We start from the raw sequence: 19,693 nt of genomic DNA, 5'->3' as shown, positions 1-19,693 counted from the left end.
GAGTACCGGAGGGGTTACCGGAACCCCCCTGGGAAAGATATGGGACATAGGAGGGAGGCAAACCAGCCCACGTGGGTGTGGCGCCAGCCCCCCCCCCTCCCAAGGGAGGACTCCGAATTGGACTAGGAGAGGGGGCGGGGGCCCCCTTTCCTTCTCCTTCTCCCACTCCTTCCCCCTTTCCCCTCATGTAAAAGGAAGGGGGTCGAATCCTACTAGGAGCCCAAGCGGGACTCCTCCCACTTGGGGCGCGCCTAGGGTCGGCCTCCTCTACCTCCCTCCTTTATATACGGGGGGCGCCCCTATGAGACACACCAATTGCTCTTAGCCGTGTGCGGTGCCCCCCTCCACAGTTTACGCCTCCGGTCATATTCTCGCGGTGCTTAGGCGAAGCCCTCCACAGATCACATAACCATCACCGTCACCATGCCGTCGTGCTGACGGAACTCATCTACTCCTTCGACCCTCTGCTGGATCAAGAGCTCGAGGGACGTCATCGTGTTGAACGTGTGCAGAACTCGGAGGTGCCGTACGTTTGGTACTCGATCGGTCGGAACGAGAAGACGTTCGACTGCATCAACCGAGTTAAGAAAATGCTTCCGCTTTCGGTCTACGAGGGTATGTGGACACACTCTCCCCCTCTCGTTGCTATGCATATCCTAGATAGATCTTGCATGAGCGTAGGAATTTTTTTGAAATTGCATGCTACGTTTCCCAGCAGTGGAATCAGAGACAGGTCTATGCGTAGATGATATGCACGAGTAGAACACAAAGAGTTGTGGGCAGTGATAGTCATACTACTTACCACCAATGTCTTATTTTGATTTGGCGGTATTGTTGGATGAAGCGGCCCAGACCAACCTTACATGACCACGTTCATGAGACCGGTTCCACCGATAGACATGCAACTAGTTTTGCATAAAGGTGGCTGGCGGGTGTCTGTTTCTCCAACTTTAGTTGAATCGAATTTGACTACTGCCAGTCCTTGTTCAAGGTTGAAACAACAAACTTGACGAAACACTGTTGTGGTTTTAATGCGTAGGTAAGAATGGTTCTTGCTAGAAGCTCGTAGCAACCACGTAAAACTTGCAACTACAAAGTAGAGGACGTCTAACTTGTTTTTGCAGGGCTTGTTGTGATGTGATATGGTCAAGACCTGATGTGATATACGTTGTTGTATGAGATGATCATGTTTTGTGGAAGTTATCGGCAACTGGCAGGAGCCTTATGGTTGTTGCTTTATTGTATGAAATACAAACACTATGTAATTGCTTTACTTTATCACTAAGCGGTAGCGATAGTCGTAGAAGCAATAGTTGGCGAGACGACCATGACACTACGATGGAGATCAAGGTGTCAAGTTGGTGACAATGGAGATCATGACATTGCTTTGGTGATGGAGATCATAAGCACAAGATGATGATGGCCATATCATGTCACATATTTTGATTGCATGTGATGTTTATATTTATGCATCTTATTTTGCTTAGTACAGCGGTAGCATTATAAGATGATCCCTTAGCTATATTTCAAGGTATAAGTGTTCTCCCCGAGTATGCACCGTTGTGAAAGTTCTTCGTGCTGAGACACCACGTGTTGATTGGGTGTGATAGGCTCTACATTCAAATACAATGGGTGCAAGCCAGTTTTGCACATGCAGAATACTCGGGTTAAACTTGACAAGCATAGCATGTACAGACATGGCCTCGAAACACTGGAGAGTCAAACGTGAATCATATAGTGGATATGATCAACATAGAGATGTTCACCATTGATGACTACTCCATCTCACGTGATGATCGGACATGGTTTAGTGGATTTGGATCACGTACCATTTAGATGACTTGAGGGATGTCTATCTAAGTGGGAGTTCTTAAGTAATATGATTAATTGAACTTTAATTTATCATGAAGTTAGTCCTGACAGTATTTGCAAATTATGTTGTAGATCAATGGCTCGTGTTGTAGCTTCCCTATGTTTTTTGATATGATCGTAGAGAAAAATAAGTTGAAAGATGATATTAGCAATGATGCGGACTGGGTCCGTGATTTGAGGTTTATCCTCATTGTTGCACATAGGAATTATGTCCTTAATGCACCGCTAGGTGACAAACCTATTGCAGGAGCAGATGCAGACGTTATGAACATTTGGCTAGCTCAATATGATGACTACTTGATAGTTTAGTGCACCATGCTTTACGGCTTAGAACCAGGACTTCCAAAACTTTTTGAATGCTACGGAGCATATGAGATGTTCCAAGAGCTAAAATTGGTATTTTAGACTCATGCCCGTGTCGAGAGGTATGATACCTCTGACAAGTACTTCGCCTAAAAGATGGAGGAGAATAGCTCAGCTAGTGAGCATGTGCTCATAATGTCTGGGTACTACAATCGCTTGAATCAAGTGGGAGTTAATCTTCCAGATAAGATAGTGATTGACAGAGTTCTGTAGTCACCATCACCAAGTTACTGGAACTTCGTGATGAGCTATAATATGCAAGGGATGATGAAAGCGATTCCCGAGCTCTTCGTGATGCTGAAATTGACGAAGGTAGAAATCAAGAAAAAGCATCAAGTGTTGATGATTAAACAAGACCACTAGTTTCAAGAAAAACGGCAAAGGGAAAGAAAGGGAACTTCAAAAAGAATGGCAAGCAAGTTGTCACTCTCGTGAAGAAGCCCAAAGCTGGACCTAAGCCTGAAACTGAGTGCTTCTACTGCAAAGGAAATGGTCACTGGAAGCGGAACTACCCGAAATATTTGGCGGATAAGAAGGATGGCAAAGTGAACAGGTATATTTGATATACATGTTATTGATGTGTACCTTGCTATTGCTCGTAGTAGCCCCTGGGTATTTGATACCTGTTTGGTTGCTAAGATTAGTAACTCGAAACATGAGTTGCAGAATAAATAGAGACTAGTTGAGGGTGAAGTGATGATGTGTGCTGGAAGTGGTTCCAAGATTGATATGATCATCATCGCACACTCCCTATACTTCCAGGATTAGTGTTGAACCTAAATAAATGTTATTTGATGTTTGCGTTGAGCATGAATATGATTAGATCATGTTTATTGCAATACGGTTATTCATTTAAGACAGAGAATTGTTATTCTGTTTACATCAATAAAACCTTCTATGGTCATACACCCAATGTTAATGGTTTATTGAATCTCGATCGTAGTGATACACATATTCATAATATTGATGTCAAAAGATGCAAAGTTGATAATGATAGTGCAACATACTTGTGGCACTGCCGCTTAGGTCATATTGGTGTAAAGCGTATGAAGGAAATCCATGCTGATGGGCTTTTGGAATCACTTGATTATGAATCATTTGATATTTGCGAACCGTGCCTTATGGGAAAGATGATTAAAACTCCATTCTCCGGAACAATGGAACGAGCTAATGACTTATTGGAAATAATACATACCGATGTATGCGGTCCGATGAGTGTTGAGGCTCGTGGCGGGTATAGTTATTTTCTGATCTTCACAAATGATTTGAGCAGATATGGGTATATCTATTTAATGAAACACAAGTCTGAAACATTTGAAAAGATCAAAGAATTTCAGAGTGAAGTGGAGAATCATCATAACAAGAAAATAAAGTTTCTACGATCTGATCATGGAGATGAATATTTGAGTTAGGAGTTTGGCCTTCATTTAAAACAATGTGGAATGCTTTCACAACTCACGCCACCTGGAACACCATAGCGTAATGGTGTGTCGGAACGTCATAACCGCAATTTATTAGATATGGTGCGATCTATGATATCTCCTACCGATTTACCACTATCGTTTTGGGGTTATGCATTAGAGACAGCTGCATTCACGTTAAACAGGGCACCGTAAAAATCTGTTGAGACGATACCATATGAACTGTGGTTTGGCAATAAACCTAAGTTGTCGTTTCTTAAAGTTTGGGGATGCGATGCTTATGTCAAAAGGCTTCAGCCTGATAAGCTCGAACCCAAATTGGAGAAGTGCGTCTTCATAGAATACCCTAAGGAAACAATTGGGTACACTTTCTACCACAAATCCGAAGGCAAGATCTTTGTTTCCAAGAACGGAACCTTTCTAGAGAAGGAGTTTCTCTCGAAAGAAGTGAGTGGGAGGAAAGTAGAACTTGATGAGGTAATTGTACCTTCTCTCAATTTGGAAAGTAGCTCATCCAAGAAATTTGTTCCCATGATGCCTACACCAACTGGAGAGGAAGCTAATGGTAATGATCGAAACTTCATATCAAGTTGCTAAAGAACCTCGTAGGTCAACCAGAGTATGATCCGCACTAGAGTGGTACAGTAATCCTATTCTGGAAGTCATGTTACTTGACCATGATGAACCTATGAACTATGAAGAAGCTATGATGAGCCCATATTCCGATAAATGGCCTAAGGCCATGAAATCCGAGATAGGATCCATGTATGAGAACAAAGTGTGGACTTCGGTGGATTTTCCTGATGATCGGCGACCCATAGAAAATAAATGGATCTTCAAGAAGAAGACAGACGCTGATGGTAATGTTACTTTCTATAAAGCTTGACTTGTTGCAAAAGGTTTTCGACAAAGTTCCAGGAGTTGACTACGATGAGACTTTCTCACTCATAGTAATGCTTAAGTCTGTCCGAATCATGTTAGCAATTGCCACATTTTTGTGAAATCTAGCAAATGGATGTCAAAAACTGCATTCCTTAATGGATATTAAAGAAGAGTTGTATATGATGCAACCAGAAGGTTTTGTTAATCCTAAAGGTGCTAACAAAGTGTGCGAGCTCCAGCGATCCATCTGTCGAGTGGTGCAAGCATCTCAGTTGGAACATATGCTTTGATAAGGTGATCAAAGTATATGGTTTTATACAGACTTATGAAGAAGCCTGTATTTACAAGAAAGTGAGTGGGAGGTATGTAGCATTTCTAATATTATATGTGGATGACATATTGTTGATTGCAAATGATATAGAATTTTCTGAAAAGCATAAAGGAGAGTTTGAAAGAAGTTTGTGAAAGAAAGACCTTGGTGAAGCTGCTTACATATTGGGCATCAAGATCTATAGAGATAAATCAAGATGCTTGATAAGATTTTTCAATGAGTACATACCTTGACAATATTTTTGAAGTAGTTCAAAATGGAACAGTAAAATAAGGAGTTCTTGCCTGTGTTGCAAGGTGTAAAGTTGAGTAAGACTCAAAACCCGACCACAACAAAAAATAGAAAGAGAATGAAAGTCATTCCCTATGCCTTAGTCATAGGTTATATAAAGTATGTTATGCTGTGTACCAGACCTATTGTGTACCTTATCATGAGTTTGGCAAGGGGGTACGATAGTGATCCAGGAGTGGATCATTGGATGGCGGTCAAAGTTATCCTTAGTTACCTAAAAGGACTAAGGAAATATTTCTCGGTTATGGAGGTGATAAAGAGTTCGTCGTAAAAAGTTATGTTGATGCAAGCTTTTACACCGATCCGGATGACTCTGAGTCTCAATCTGGATACATATTAAAAGTGGGAGCAATTAGCTAGAGTAGCTCCATGCAGAGCATTGTAGACATAGGAAATTTGCAAAATACATACGACTCTAAATATGGCAGACTTGTTGACTAAACTACTTTCACAAGCAAAACATGATCACACCTTAGTACTCTTTGGGTGTTAATCACATAGCGATGTGAACTAGATTATTGACTTTAGTAAACCCTTTGGTTATTGGTCACATGGCGATGTGAACTACATACAGATGTGAATTATTGGTGTTAAATCACATGGCGATGTGAACTAGATTATTGACTCTAGTGCAAGTGGGAGACTGAAGGAAATATGCCCTAGAGGCAATAATAAAGTTGTTATTTTATATTTCCTTATTTCATGATAAATGTTTATTATTCATGCTAGAATTGTATTAACCGGAAACTTGATACATGTGTGGATACATAGACAAAACACCATGTCCCTGGTAAGCCTCTACTAGACTAGCTCATTAATCAAAGATGGTTAAGTTTCCTAACCATAGACATGTGTTGTCATTTGATGAACGGGGTCACATCATTATGAGAATGATGTGATGGACAAGACCCATCCGTTAGCATAGCATATTGATCGTTAAGTTTTATTGCTATTGCTTTCTTCATGTCAAATGCATATTCCTTCGACAATGAGATTATGCAACTCCCGGATACCGGAGGCATGCCTTATATGCTATCAGACGTCACAATGTTACTAGGTGATTATAAAGATGCTCTACAGGTATCTCTGAAGGTGTTTGTTGGGTTGGCATAGATCAAGATTAGGATTTGTCACTACGAGTATCGGAGAGGTATCTCCGGGCCCTCTCGGTAATGCACATCATATGAAGCCTTGCAAGAAATGTGACTAATGAGTTAGTTGTGGGATGATGCATTACGGAACGAGTAAAGAGATTTGCCGGTAACGAGATTGAACTAGGTATGAAGATACCGATGATCGAATCTCGGGCAAGTAACATACCGATGACAAAGGGAATAACGTATGTTGACATGGCGGTTCGACCGATAAAGATCTTTGTCGGTGTCAAAACCGGCGGATCTCGGGTAGGGGGTCCCGAACTGTGCGTCTAGGAGGATGGTAATAGGAGACAAGGGACACGATGTTTTACCCAGGTTCGGGCCCTCTTGATGGAGGTAAAACCCTACGTCCTACTTGATTGATATTGATATTGTGGATGTTTACAAGAGTGGATCTACCACGAGATCAAGGAGGCTAAACCCTAGAAGCTAGCCTATGGTATGATTGTAATGGTTGTTGTTGTGTCCTACGGACTAGAGCCATCCGGTTTATATAGACACCGGAGAGGGCTAGGGTTACATAGAGTCGGTTACAATGGTAGGAGATCTACATATCCGTATCGCCAAGCTTGCCTTCCACGCCAAGGAAAGTCCCATCCGGACACGGGACAAAGTCTTCAATCTTGTATCTTCATAGTCTTGGAGTTCGGTCGATGATGATAGTCCGGCCGATGATAGTTCGACCGATGATGGTAGTCCGGCTATCCGGACACCCCCTAATCCGGGACTCCCTCAGTAGCCCCCGAACCAGGCTTCAATGACGATAAGTCCAGCATGTGTGTAGTCTTCGGCGTTGCAAGGCGGGTTCTCCTTCAAGTTCTACGTACCTGCCGAACAATGTTTGGCTTCCTCACCAATGTTGCGCGTCTTGGCTTCCACGCCCAATAATGGCCTCCTTCCACGCGTCGTGCGAATGTGAAAAGCCAGGGTGTCTTTTATGTTTTACCCCCTAGTTGTGCGAATAATCCCCCTATAAGGGAGGCAAGAATCCAGATCCAAATCACCATCTTCCTCCCGCAAATACTCATCGGAGCGCTTTCGACCAAGAATCCATTCCATCATGGATCGTCAACGCGGCTCCTCTTCTCGCGCTCCCAGCCCTTTGCCAGGAGATTGGAGGAGATGCTCTGTTCCGCACAATGAGCTGGTGAAGCTCCAAGCGGGGGGATATCTCCCTCCGGCCTTCATGGTTCCGGTTCGAGCCGGGCTGGCCACCTACAAAGGTGGGAAGCAGGCGGAGGTTACCCCAAGTCCCAACAAAGGGGAGCGGGTATGCTTCGTCCCCTATCTGATAAGGGGGCTCGGATTTCCTGTACATCCATTCCTCCGCGGGCTCCTGGAGTTCTACGGACTCCAGCTTCATCACCTCACGCCCGCCTCAATCCTGCATATTGCGGGTTATGTAGCTCTTTGCGAGCTATTCCTGGGCGTCGAGCCCCATTTCGCGTTGTGGAAGAGGTTGTTCTGCCTTGTACCCCGCTCTCACGAGGGGTCCATATATCAAGTGGGCGGCGCCGAAATATGGCGCATTGCCGGGACCAGATATCCATCCGGAACCCCTAAGAAGGCGTCCGAAGACTGGCCTTCGGAATGGTTTTATATAGAAGACGCTCCGCTGCCGGACCCTGTTCGGATCGGCCTCCCGGAGTTCAGCAATGCTCCTCTGAAGAAACGCCTTAGTTGGCGTCCGCGGAGCCCCCAACTGGAGGAAGACAAGAGCGTCCATTATTTGATGGGCCAAATAAGGTTACTGGCCCATGCCGGGTTGACCATGATTGGAGTCATGGCAACATGCATCATGCGGGGGGTGCAGCCACTACAATACAGGGGCCACCCCATGTGGGATTTCAACGGGGAGGACGATGCCACCCGTCATGGCCGCAAAGGGCCGGATTCGGTCGAAGATCTGGTGACGATCCTGTCCGGCCTGTATAAGGGGGAGAAGGAGGATTTCCTTCGGACGAACTCGTTAAATGGGTTCTCCATGAATAATCCCTGGCCTTGGGTAAGCGAACACTCTGCGTGCCCGACCCATGCTTTTTGAAACTTAAGTTTCTTATATTGTGTTCTTCTTTCGACGCAGGAGCTGCGCCGGATCGTGGAGGACATGCTAAGTCCAGCTCCGCAACCCGAGGATCCAGAGAGATCCCAGGATCCGGCCTCCGAAGAGGATCCGGACATAATGGTGGAGCTAATCGACGGGGTGTTCCATCAGCTCAGCATGGACAATGCTTTAGTCGCCATCACGGCCGACTATCCCGGACTATATCCGGCTTCCCAGGTGATTGCGACCGAAGTCCTGACACCGTCATTCCTTCCTTGCTTATTTCTGACCACCATATATGATGGCGCTGTGCAGGAGGCGCCCCTAGGGCGAGAAGCCGAGCCCGTGGTGGCTGGCCAACAAAGGCCAGTCCGGACCAGTAGGCGGAAGGGGAGCGCGGCGCGGACTGAAACGTCACCGCAAAGGTGTAGCTCACAATTCATTATTTAGAGCAATGTTTCTAGGAAGCGTTTGAGTGCTCATGACTTTTGTAGGGAAAAAAGCGTCTGCCGGACTGCGGGCGTGGAGGTTGCCAATCCAACCTCTACCAGCCAGGCTCCAACACCTGGTCTGGAGGGGGAGGCGAGCGCAAGGCGTGAGCCGGTCGTTCTTCCGACGGAGGATGCCGACAGACTGTCCGCCACCAAGTCTGAGGTGGAGAGTGCCCTAAATCACAGGCGCCGCCGGACAGTATTTCGTGACGCGTGCTTCTCCCCCGAGGCGTTGAATGCCTTTAACGCGGGGGACGCGCACCTTTGTGCTGCTCAAGATGGTTTTACCAGAGCCACGGAGCAGTATGTAAAAGACATACGGGTAAGAGAATAGTTGTATATGCCAGTAGCCCCTGAGACTTAAAGTAGTTATATTAACTGATTTAAGGATCATATGAAACGTAGGATCTTACCGAGAAGAATACCCAACTGTCTCAAGAGCTGCAAGAGTGCAAGGCCCAACTTGAGGCCGCACTCTCTGGCATAGGAGGAAACACAGGGACCTCTCCTGGTAACGCATTATTTTAGAAAGATAAGTAGCATTTGGCCTGTGCGCAAGTCCAAAAAATGATGTTGCAGGTGCTGCCGGACAAGATCCGGACAGGCAAGAACTTTTGCGCCAACTAAAGGCCGGCGAGAGGGTGCTGCATAAGGTGCAGCATGAAAGGAACAAGCTACAGGATTCCCATGCCCAGCTTGGAGAAGAGCTGAAAGGCGTTCGGGCCGAGCTGTCGGGCTCCGTTAAGGAGAATCAGCGGCTTCGTCGCGGCATCTATAGTAAGTGCTTGAGCGAACTCCTTTGAAAAGAAGAGTTCGGCGAGGAAGTCGATTTGACAGAATATGTCTGCAGGTATACTCACAGGTCACCCTGCGGAGGAGATGCCCGTATCAACGGGTGATCAACTTCCCGAATTGTTGCAACTGATCGAACGAGTTCGGCAGGCAATGAGCGGCGTCATCCAGGCTTTATGGCCAGCCTTCTCCTTACCCGAGGGTCTTGGGGAGCTTGCGGAGAAGCTTCAGGGAGTGCGGCAGCGCTTCCATTTGTGGAAGATTTCGGCCTGCCGCCAAGGTGCCAGGGAGGCCTGGGCCATGGTAAAGACGCGGTACAAGAAGGCGGATCCCAACCACATGGCCGAAGTCGGACCTATGGGGCCCGATGGGAAGGAGATCCCTGTGAGTTTAGTATACGGCCAAGTAGAGTTAGCCGCTAAATTTTCCCAACAGGACTGTAAATTAGACAACCTGTTAGACGGGATTGAGGAAGAATACAATCAGTCAATTTGACAATGTATTATAAAATGACATGTAAAATGCCTTCTAGCCGGATTGTAGATCGTTTGTCTTTGCCGACCTTTTCGCTTCGACCTCGGGACCCTAGAGTCCGGAGTGTGTCCGAATACCTTCGCGGTTATGAAACAGCCAGGGTATGCATGGAGACCAGGCGTAGGGGTCATTAGTGCTTTATCAGACAAGTGCCCAACTAGTTATGTTATATTACATGGGTAGTAAGAAACATCTTCCAGGGAGAATAGTTCCGTTAAGGGTTCCTTTCCTCTGGGGGTGGCATGCCCTAAAGTGCATGTCCGGACTGCGAAAAAAGCAGAAAAACATCTGGGGGCAGATAAATAAGTAGATAAAAAATCATCTTTTAAGTCACCGACCGAATATTCCCTTAAGAACGCTAGCTTTCGGCTTCACCCAGTCTGAGGTACACATCCGGCTGACCCGGCAGTAACAATCGCAGAGGTGCTCCCTTTACCTCCTAGCCGAACAATCGGGAATGTAGGGGTAAGCACAGGAGCCAGGCAACCCAGCTTGGCCAAAACTTAAGTCATATCGATGCATATAATGGTGAATAAAAGGTACATGTGGAGGCTTGACACATGTGCTGGGCATGAAGCCCTTATAATTAAGCTTCTGGTAAAGAAGCCCCCAGGTATATTGAGTGCAGATAGCACATCAATTGCGTGCGAACGTTGCGCAAGTAGGCCCTTTAAGGCTTGGATGAATAGGGTTGAGAAGAAAAAGATAAACAAAAGGCAGCTGAAGTAAAAAAAATTGGACCGGGGGAAAGGGACGAACTCTTAGTCCGGCGCTAGGCATAGAATCTTCGGAGGCGGGCTGCGTTCCATGGGTTCGGCTCGAGTCGGTTATCCGATGCATTTCGTAGACGGTACGCTCCGCCGGTCAGGACTTGATCGATGATGAAGGGGCCTTCCCATTTGGGCTTGAGCTTGTCCTTTTTCTTGTCCGGCAGGCGTAGAACCAATTCGCCAACGTTGTAAGTCTTGGCCCGTACTTCTCTGCTTTGGTATCTTCGAGCCTGCTGCTGATAGAATGCGGAACGAGCCTTGGCGACGTCGCGTTCTTCCTCCAATGCGTCCAAGCTGTCCTGCCGATCCAACTCAGCTTCTCTTTCTTCGTACATGCGCACTCGAGGTGAGTCATGAATTATGTCGCAGGGCAAAACTGCTTCTGCACCGTATACCATAAAAAATGGTGTGAATCTGGTAGTACGGTTAGGCGTTGTCCGCAGCCCCCAGAGTACGGAGTCGAGCTCCTCTACCCAGTGCGTGTTAGATTTCGTAAGGGACCGCACTAGTCTGGGTTTGATGCTGCTCATTATTAGACCATTTGCTCGTTCCACTTGACCGTTGGTTTGAGGATGATAGACTGAAGCGTAATCGAGCTTGATGCCCATATTTTTGCACCATGATTTAACCTCATCGGCCGTGAAGTTCGTGCCGTTATCGGTGATGATGCTGTGGGGGACACCATAACGGTGTACTACCCCAGATATAAAGTCTATCACTGGTCCGGACTCTGTCGTTTTAACTGGCTTGGTCTCTATCCATTTGGTGAATTTATCCACCATGACCAATATGTATCTTTGCTTGTGGGTTCCCCCTTTAAGTGGTCCAACCATGTCAAGCCCCCAGACCGCGAACGGCCAGGTAATGGGTATAGTTTTGAGGGCGGTGGGTGGCATATGGCTCTGATTAGCAAAGAGCTGACAACCGACGCATCTTTGGACTAAGTCATGAGCATCTGCCCGGGCCGTCGGCCAATAAAATCCTGTACGGAATGCCTTTCCTACAAGGGCCCGGGCTGCGGCGTGGTGTCCGCCTAGTCCGGCGTGAATTTCAGCTAGAAGGTCTCGCCCTTCCTCTTCGAAGATACACCTTTGAAGGACTCCGGTTGTGCTTTTCTTATAGAGTTCTCCCTCATGGACCTTGTAGGCTTTAGATCACCGGACTACGCAGCGGGCCTCATTATGGTCTTCGGGGAGTTCCTGCCTAAGCAAGTAGGCGAGGAAGGGTTCTGTCCACGGGGCAATTACTGCCATTATGTCGTGGGCTGAAGGTGTTATGTCATCGGCTGAATTGCCGGTTGGTGCGGCTTGTTCCGGTTTGTTATTTCCGGACTCCTCTTCCCATAGTACGGATGGCTTGAAGAGCCGTTCCAGGAAGATGTTAGGAGGGACAGCGTCGCGTTTTGCGCCGATGCGTGCCAGTACATCGGCTGCTTGGTTATTATCCCGGGCTACGTGATGGAATTCAAGTCCTTCAAACCGGGCTGACATTTTTAGGACAACGTTGTGATATGCTGCCATTTTCGGATCTTTGGCATCAAAGTCTCCGTTTATTTGGGATATTGCGAGGTTTGAATCCCCGCGCACCTCTAGGCGTTGAATGCCCATGGAGATTGCCATCCGGAGACCATGTAAAAGGGCCTCGTATTCGGCTGCGTTGTTGGAGTCCGTGTACATTATCTGAAGTACGTATTGGACTGTGTCCTCGGTCGGGGACGTCAATACGACGCCAGCCCCCAATCCGGCTAACATTTTAGAGCCGTCGAAGTGCATAATCCAATTGGAGTATGCGCCGTACTCTTTAGGGAGTTCGGCTTCGGTCCATTCAGCGACAAAGTCAGCCAAAACTTGTGACTTTATAGCTCGCCGAGGTTTGTAAGTTATATCAAATGGTAAGAGCTCAATGGCCCATTTTGCAATCCTGCCCGTCACGTCGCGGTTGTTTATAATGTCTTTAAGTGGTACTTCAGAGGCCACTGTTATCGAACACTCTTGAAAGTAGTGTCGGAGCTTCTGGGATGCCATGAACACCGCGTACGCTATCTTCTGATAGTGCGGGTAACGGGACTTGCAGGGGGTTAACACAGTGGATACGTAGTATACTGGTTTTTGAAGAGGGAATTTATGCCCTTCTGTCTCTCGTTCGACGACAAGTACCGCGCTTACTACTTGATGTGTTGCCGCGATGTATAACAACATAGGTTCGCCCAGGTTGGGCGCAGCCAGGACCGGATTCGTTGCCAATATGGCCTTTATTTCTTCGAGTCCGGCAGTGGCAGCATCCGTCCACTCAAAGTGTTCGGTGTGCCTGAGGAGGCGATAGAGGGGCAATGCCTTTTCTCCTAGGCGGGAGATAAAGCGGCTGAGGGCCGCCACGCATCCAGTCAATTTCTGGATCTGTTTCAGGTTTTTTGGAATATCTAGCTGTGACAGAGCTCGGATCTTGGCTGGGTTTGCTTCAATTCCTCTACCGGATACGATGAAGCCCAGCAGCTTTCCAGCTGGTACGCCGAAAACGTATTTTTCCGGATTCAGCTTGATGTCATATGCTCTGAGGTTGTCGAATGTGAGCCTCAAGTCGTCTACTAGAGTTTCGACGTGTTTAGTTTTGACGACTACGTCGTCTACGTATGCCTCTACTGTTTTGCCAATCTGGGTAGCCAGACATGTCTGAATCATGCGCTGATATGTTGCGTCGGCGTTTTTCAGTCCGAAGGGCATCGTGTTGAAGCAGAATGGTCCATATGGAGTAATGAATGCCGTTGTGGCTTGATCCGCTTCTGCCATCTTGATTTGATGATAGCCGGAGTATGCGTCCAGGAAGCACAATGAATCGTGCCCTGCAGTGGCGTCAATGATTTGGTCGATGCGGGGGAGGGGGAAGGGGTCCTTTGGGCAGGCTTTATTTAGGTCTTTGAAATCGACACATAGGCGCCAGGATTTGTCCTTCTTTGGTACCATTACCAGGTTTGCTAGCCAATCCGGATGTTTGATGTCTCTGATGAATCCGGCTTCCAATAGTTTGGCTAGCTCTTCTCCCATTGCCTGTCTTTTGGGTTCGGAAAATCGTCGAAGAGCCTGTTTGACTGGCTTGATTCCTTTTAGGATGTTTAGGCTGTGTTCTGCCAATCTGCGTGGGATTCCGGGCATATCCGAGGGGTGCCAGGCAAAAATGTCCCAATTTTCCCGAAGGAATTCTCGCAGTGCGGCGTCTACATCAGGGTTCAATTGTACCCCGATGGAGGCCGTCTTTGTCGGGTCCATTGGGTGGACCTGGAATTTTACTATTTCATCTGCTGGTTTAAAGGAGGTGGACTTGGATCTCTTATCGAGTATCACATCGTCCCTGTTCACCGTAGAGCGCAGCGCGGTGAGTTCCTCTGCCGCTAGGGCTTCGGATAGTGCCTCTAAGGCTAATGCGGCTGTCTTGTTTTCGGCGCGGAGTGCTATGTCCGGATCACTAACGAGAGTGATTATTCCGCCGGGCCCAGGCATTTTGAGCTTCATGTACCCGTAATGGGGTACGGCTTGAAAAATTGTGAATGCCTCTCGTCCTAATATAGCGTGATATCCGCTGTTGAACGGGGTCACTTGGAACGTGACTTCTTCGGATCTGTAATTGTCCGGCGAGCCGAATACCACATCGAGTGTGATTTTTCCTGTGCAGCGCGCCTCCCGGCTAGGGATTATTCCTCTAAAGGTTGTGCTGCTTCGCTCAATGCGGCTCCAGTCTATTTCCATTTTTTGAAGGGTTTCCTCGTAGATGAAGTTTAATCCGCTGCCGCCATCCATGAGGACCTTTGTAAGTCGAAAGCCGTCCACTATTGGACTAAGTACCAGTGCGGCTGGAGCTCAGGCTGTTCGGAATTTAGGTTCGTCGCTGGTGTTGAAGGTGATGGCTGTGTCGCTCCATGGATTGGTTGTTGCTACTTGGTAGACTTCGGCGAGGCTGTGGATTGTTCGTTTCCGCATATTATTTGATGCGAAAGTCTCGAAGACTGTTGATACCGTACCGATGTTGTTGGAGTGGTTTTCCGGGGCTAGAAGCTCCTCGCCACTTTTGGCCACCTGCCGTAATATCCAACATGCTCGAAGGCTATGTGTTGGGATGGCGCCCTCTGTACTGTGAATTTTACAGGGTCCGCTAAGCCATCCCTCCAGTACGGTTCCGTGCCCTTTATGGGGTTTTTGCTTTTTGGTTTTTGTATCTGGTGCCTGAGTGTAATGCACCCTTTTGTTGCGGACTAGGGTTGAATTCGGGGCCGGATTGTCCCAAAACCTATTTTCGGTTGTCCGGAAACTCTCCATCGCACAGTACTTTCGTACTATGGACGCCAGGTCGGCGAAGCGTGTAATTTCACGATGGCTGACGGCGTTCAAGATTCCCTCGTCCGTGCAATTATTGCAAAAAATTGAGATTGCGTTTTCCTCTCGGCAGTCCTTTATCCTGTCCATAACCAGGAGGAATCTGGACCAGTAGTGATGTACTGTCTCAGTGGGCTCTTGCCGGATTAGAGATAGATCGCATATGTCTGGGCGGGTGGGTGGAATTAAGTCCGGAACCCTACCCATCTCAAGGCTCGAGGGACAAGAAGTTTCCAAATTTGGAAGCTTGGATTGCTGGACGTTGTCCAACGAGTCTGGTCCGATGCCTGACTTTAGGTTCAGTGCTTGATCGAAGTCCGTCCCTCCGCGGGAATCCGGCATGGGGGGTTCGGGAGCCCGCACATGACTAGTTTTCAATACAGGAGAAGAGTCGCCGCATTGTTCCTCTACCACTGCAACGTGGTGGGTGACCTGGGGAGAGTTAATCTCTCTCAGATCGGTTTTAAGCCCAATCTGATTGTAGTCTGTAGCGACTCCCAGGGCGGCGATGCGATCCAAGAGCTCGTTTACGGACGAGAGCTCTATTGGATCCAGCCGCTCGGCGAATTCCGAGCTGACGTGAAGATTGCTTTTGACGACTTGAGAGGTCATTGTCGAAGCGGTGGCCGGACAGGCGGTCATAAGAAAACCACCTAGCCGGATAGTTTGGCCGGCGGCCAAGGCTCCTTTGGCAAAAATACCGTCCTTGAAGACGGGAGGAGGCATCCTTCTTATCGATGACGGCACAGAGGAACTCTCAATGAAAGCACCAATGCCGGTGTCAAAACCGGCGGATCTCGGGTAGGGGGTCCCGAACTGTGCGTCTAGGCGGATGGTAACAGGAGACAAGGGACACGATGTTTTACCCAGGTTCGGGCCCTCTTGATGGAGGTAAAACCCTACGTCCTGCTTGATTGATATTGATATTGTGGATGTTTACAAGAGTGGATCTACCACGAGATCAAGGAGGCTAAACCCTAGAAGCTAGCCTATGGTATGATTGTAATGGTTGTTGTTGTATCCTACGGACTAGAGCCATCCGGTTTATATAGACACCGGAGAGGGCTAGGGTTACATAGAGTCGGTTACAATGGTAGGAGATCTACATATCCGTATCGCCAAGCTTGCCTTCCACGCCAAGGAAAGTCCCATCCGGACACGGGACGAAGTCTTCAATCTTGTATCTTCATAGTCTTGGAGTCCGGTCGATGATGATAGTCCGGCCGATGATAGTTCCGCCGATGATGGTAGTCCGGCTATCCGGACACCCCCTAATCCGGGACTCCCTCAATCTTCATAGAATATGTGGGAACTAATACGAGCATCCAGGTTCCGCTATTGGTTATTGACCGAAGAGGTGTCTCGGCCATGTCTACATAGTTCTCGAACCCGTAGGGTCCGCACGCTTAACGTTTGATGACGATATGTATTATATGAGTTATGTGTTTTGGTGACTAAAGGTTGTTCGGAGTCTCGGATCAGATCACGGACATGGCGAGGAGCCTCAAAATGGTCGGGAGGTAAAGATTGATATATTGTAAGGTAGTATTCGAACACCAGAAGGGTTCCGGAGTGTATCGGGTACATACCGGAGTACCGGAGGGGTTACCGGAACCCCCCGGGGAAAGATGTGGGCCATATGGGTCATAGGTGGGAGGCAAACCAGCCCACGTGGGTGTGGCGCCCTCCTCCCCCCCCCCCCCAGGGAGGAGACCGAATTGGGCTAGGGGAGGGGGCGGCGCCCCCCTTTCCTTCTTCCTCTCGGACCGAATCCTACTAGGAGCCCAAGTGGGACTCCTCCCACTTGGGGCGCACCTAGGGTCGGCCTCCTCTCCCTTCCTCCTTTATATACGGGGGGGCGCCCCTATGAGACACACCAATTGCTCTTAGCTGTGTGCGGCGCCCCCTCCACAGTTTATGCCTCCGGTCATATTCTCGCGGTGCTTAGGCGAAGCCCTAAGCGGATCACATCATCATCACTGTCACCACGTTGTCGTGCTGACAGAACTCATCTACTCCTTCGACCCTCTACTGGATCAAGAGTTCGAGGGACGTCATCGCGCTGAACGTGTGCAGAACTCGGAGGTGTCGTACGTTCGGTACTCGATCGGTTGGAACGAGAAGACGTTCGACTACATCAACCACGTTAAGCAAATGCTTCCGCTTCCGGTCTACGAGGGTACGTGGACACACTCTCCCCCCTCTTGTTGCTATGCATCTCCTAGATAGATCTTACGTGAGCGTAGGATTTTTTTTAAAATTGCATGCTACGTTTACCAAAAGGAACACGAAAGAAGATACCGAATTAGCCACACAGACAATTAGCCACTAGCTCTCCTTGAGAGATACACAAACTGGCAAGATCTGAATGGAATCAACAAATCTAGAGACTCAAACTCTCACAGACCCTTTGTCGACGCTGAATCGTATGTCGAAATAGGGAGAGACCGGAGAAACATTATTCGAACACACCATCGCCGCCGCCACCTCATCGATGTCGCAAGGGAAACAAAAACCTAAGGGGAGAAGACGGATAGGTCCACACTTCTCTTGCAGTCGGTGAGGCCATTGGAAGGTGGGGGCTGAGGCGACAGCATGGAGGGAAGTTGTGGCAGCGGTCTCTAGGGTTGGTAGTCACATGTGTGTAGCGAAGAACCAGTTTAGCATGTGGAGGGTGGAGGTAAACATGCATCAGCGTCCGATCTTCTCGATCACAGCTTATCGTGGGAGCTAAATGGGCTCACACTTACAATCACGCTTCAGACTTCCTCAGGCTGGAGGCATGGAGCCATAGAGGTTTGTTGGCTAGGAAATTGGTGATCGCACGCCCTGCTTGAGTTGGCCTGCCGGCCACTTTTCTAAAAAAACACAACACTGAACAAAAAATCATTGATTTGAAAAAACTTCATCATTTTTGACAAAAGTTCACACATTTGGATTAATTTGTGGAAATGTACTTGATTTTTTGAGAAAAGTTCAGAAATTTGAAAACAAATCATGAGTTTGAAAAAAACATAATTTTTGAATCATTTGATAAATTTCAAAATTGTTGAAAAAAGTAGATAAATTTGAGGGAAAACATACACTGATTTGAAAAAAAAAATCTTGATTTTAAAACATTCACGAGTTTGAAACAAAAGTTAAGGAATTTGATAAAATGAAAAAAAAAGAATAATGACAAAAAATGAAAAAAAAAACTCGTCCCAAACAAACTAGAAATGAAAAAAAAAAGGAAAAACAAAACGACCGGAAATTTCAAGAAGCTTCCTAAACCCGGAAGCTGTGCTTGCTAATGGGCCATCTCATTTCAAGTGCTGATTGTACCATTAATCCTATTTTTTTAGGGAACGTTAATCCTATAAATGGCACCTGAAACGCCCATATCTCCTCGCGGCCCGGTTCCACGTGGGTGGGTGACAGACAACGATAGCCCAGCAACCCAAGTAAATTTGCTCGTGTGTGTGCGTAGTGTAGACCAAGTAATTCTTTAATATTATTATGAATCCATTAATATTTCGTGAACACTTCTTATGATTCATTAGTATATTTAAAAATCTTTTAACGGTTTTTGAATCATGATCTTTGTCAAAAAAAAACTCTTTTAATTCGTGACTATTTTTATTTCATGAATTTTATTTTTTTGGATTAGTTTGAATTGCTTACCACACATGTCACGTGGTATTTCATGAATTTTATTAATTTATAAGAAAATTAGTAATTCATTTTTTAGACGGGGAATGATGACCTACTTTTCCATGTGGAGGCCAACACACAGCAGCCGCCGATTTTCAGGTAGCTAGTCCTGGGAGCTAAATGGGCTGGAACTTACGATCACCCTTCAGGCATTACATCGACAGTTCTCTACATAAGGCGTGGAGAGAGAGAATAGGTGAAATTATTACTAAATAAGGATTTAGGGGCACCATTTGCAAATGTCACTCTCATCTTTCTGGTGGTGACAAATGGCGCACTTTATGTGCCACACATGTCACAACCTGAGTGTTTATTCATAGATTCCTTTTTCTAAACATTTTATCTCTTAAACCATGTGTCAGAATTATAAACCATTTTTACTGTCGCGTTTCCTGCATCAAGATCTTTGAAACTTCGTCTCATGTTAATAAGTTTCGATGAACTTTTTTTTCGGAAAAAAAAAACCAACCCAAAAAAGACAGAATAAAAAACCGTAACCACAACTGCGCTTCACAGGGAAACACATTATCATAACTGTGTTTTTCACTTTACGAGAAGCACAACTTTGTTTTTCACACAATATGCTTCATGCAGGAAAAAATGTGTTTTTTAAAAACCCTAGAAAAATCCAAGAAAAATAATGATTGAACAAAAAGCTATGCTTTTACGGATGCGCCCAACACGCAAT

Source organism: Triticum dicoccoides, chromosome 2B, assembly GCF_002162155.2.
Source record: "Triticum dicoccoides isolate Atlit2015 ecotype Zavitan chromosome 2B, WEW_v2.0, whole genome shotgun sequence".
In the NCBI taxonomy this organism is placed as follows: Eukaryota; Viridiplantae; Streptophyta; class Magnoliopsida; order Poales; family Poaceae; genus Triticum; species Triticum dicoccoides.
The sequence above is the reverse complement of the archived record's forward strand: the minus strand, read 5'-3'. Positions refer to the sequence as shown.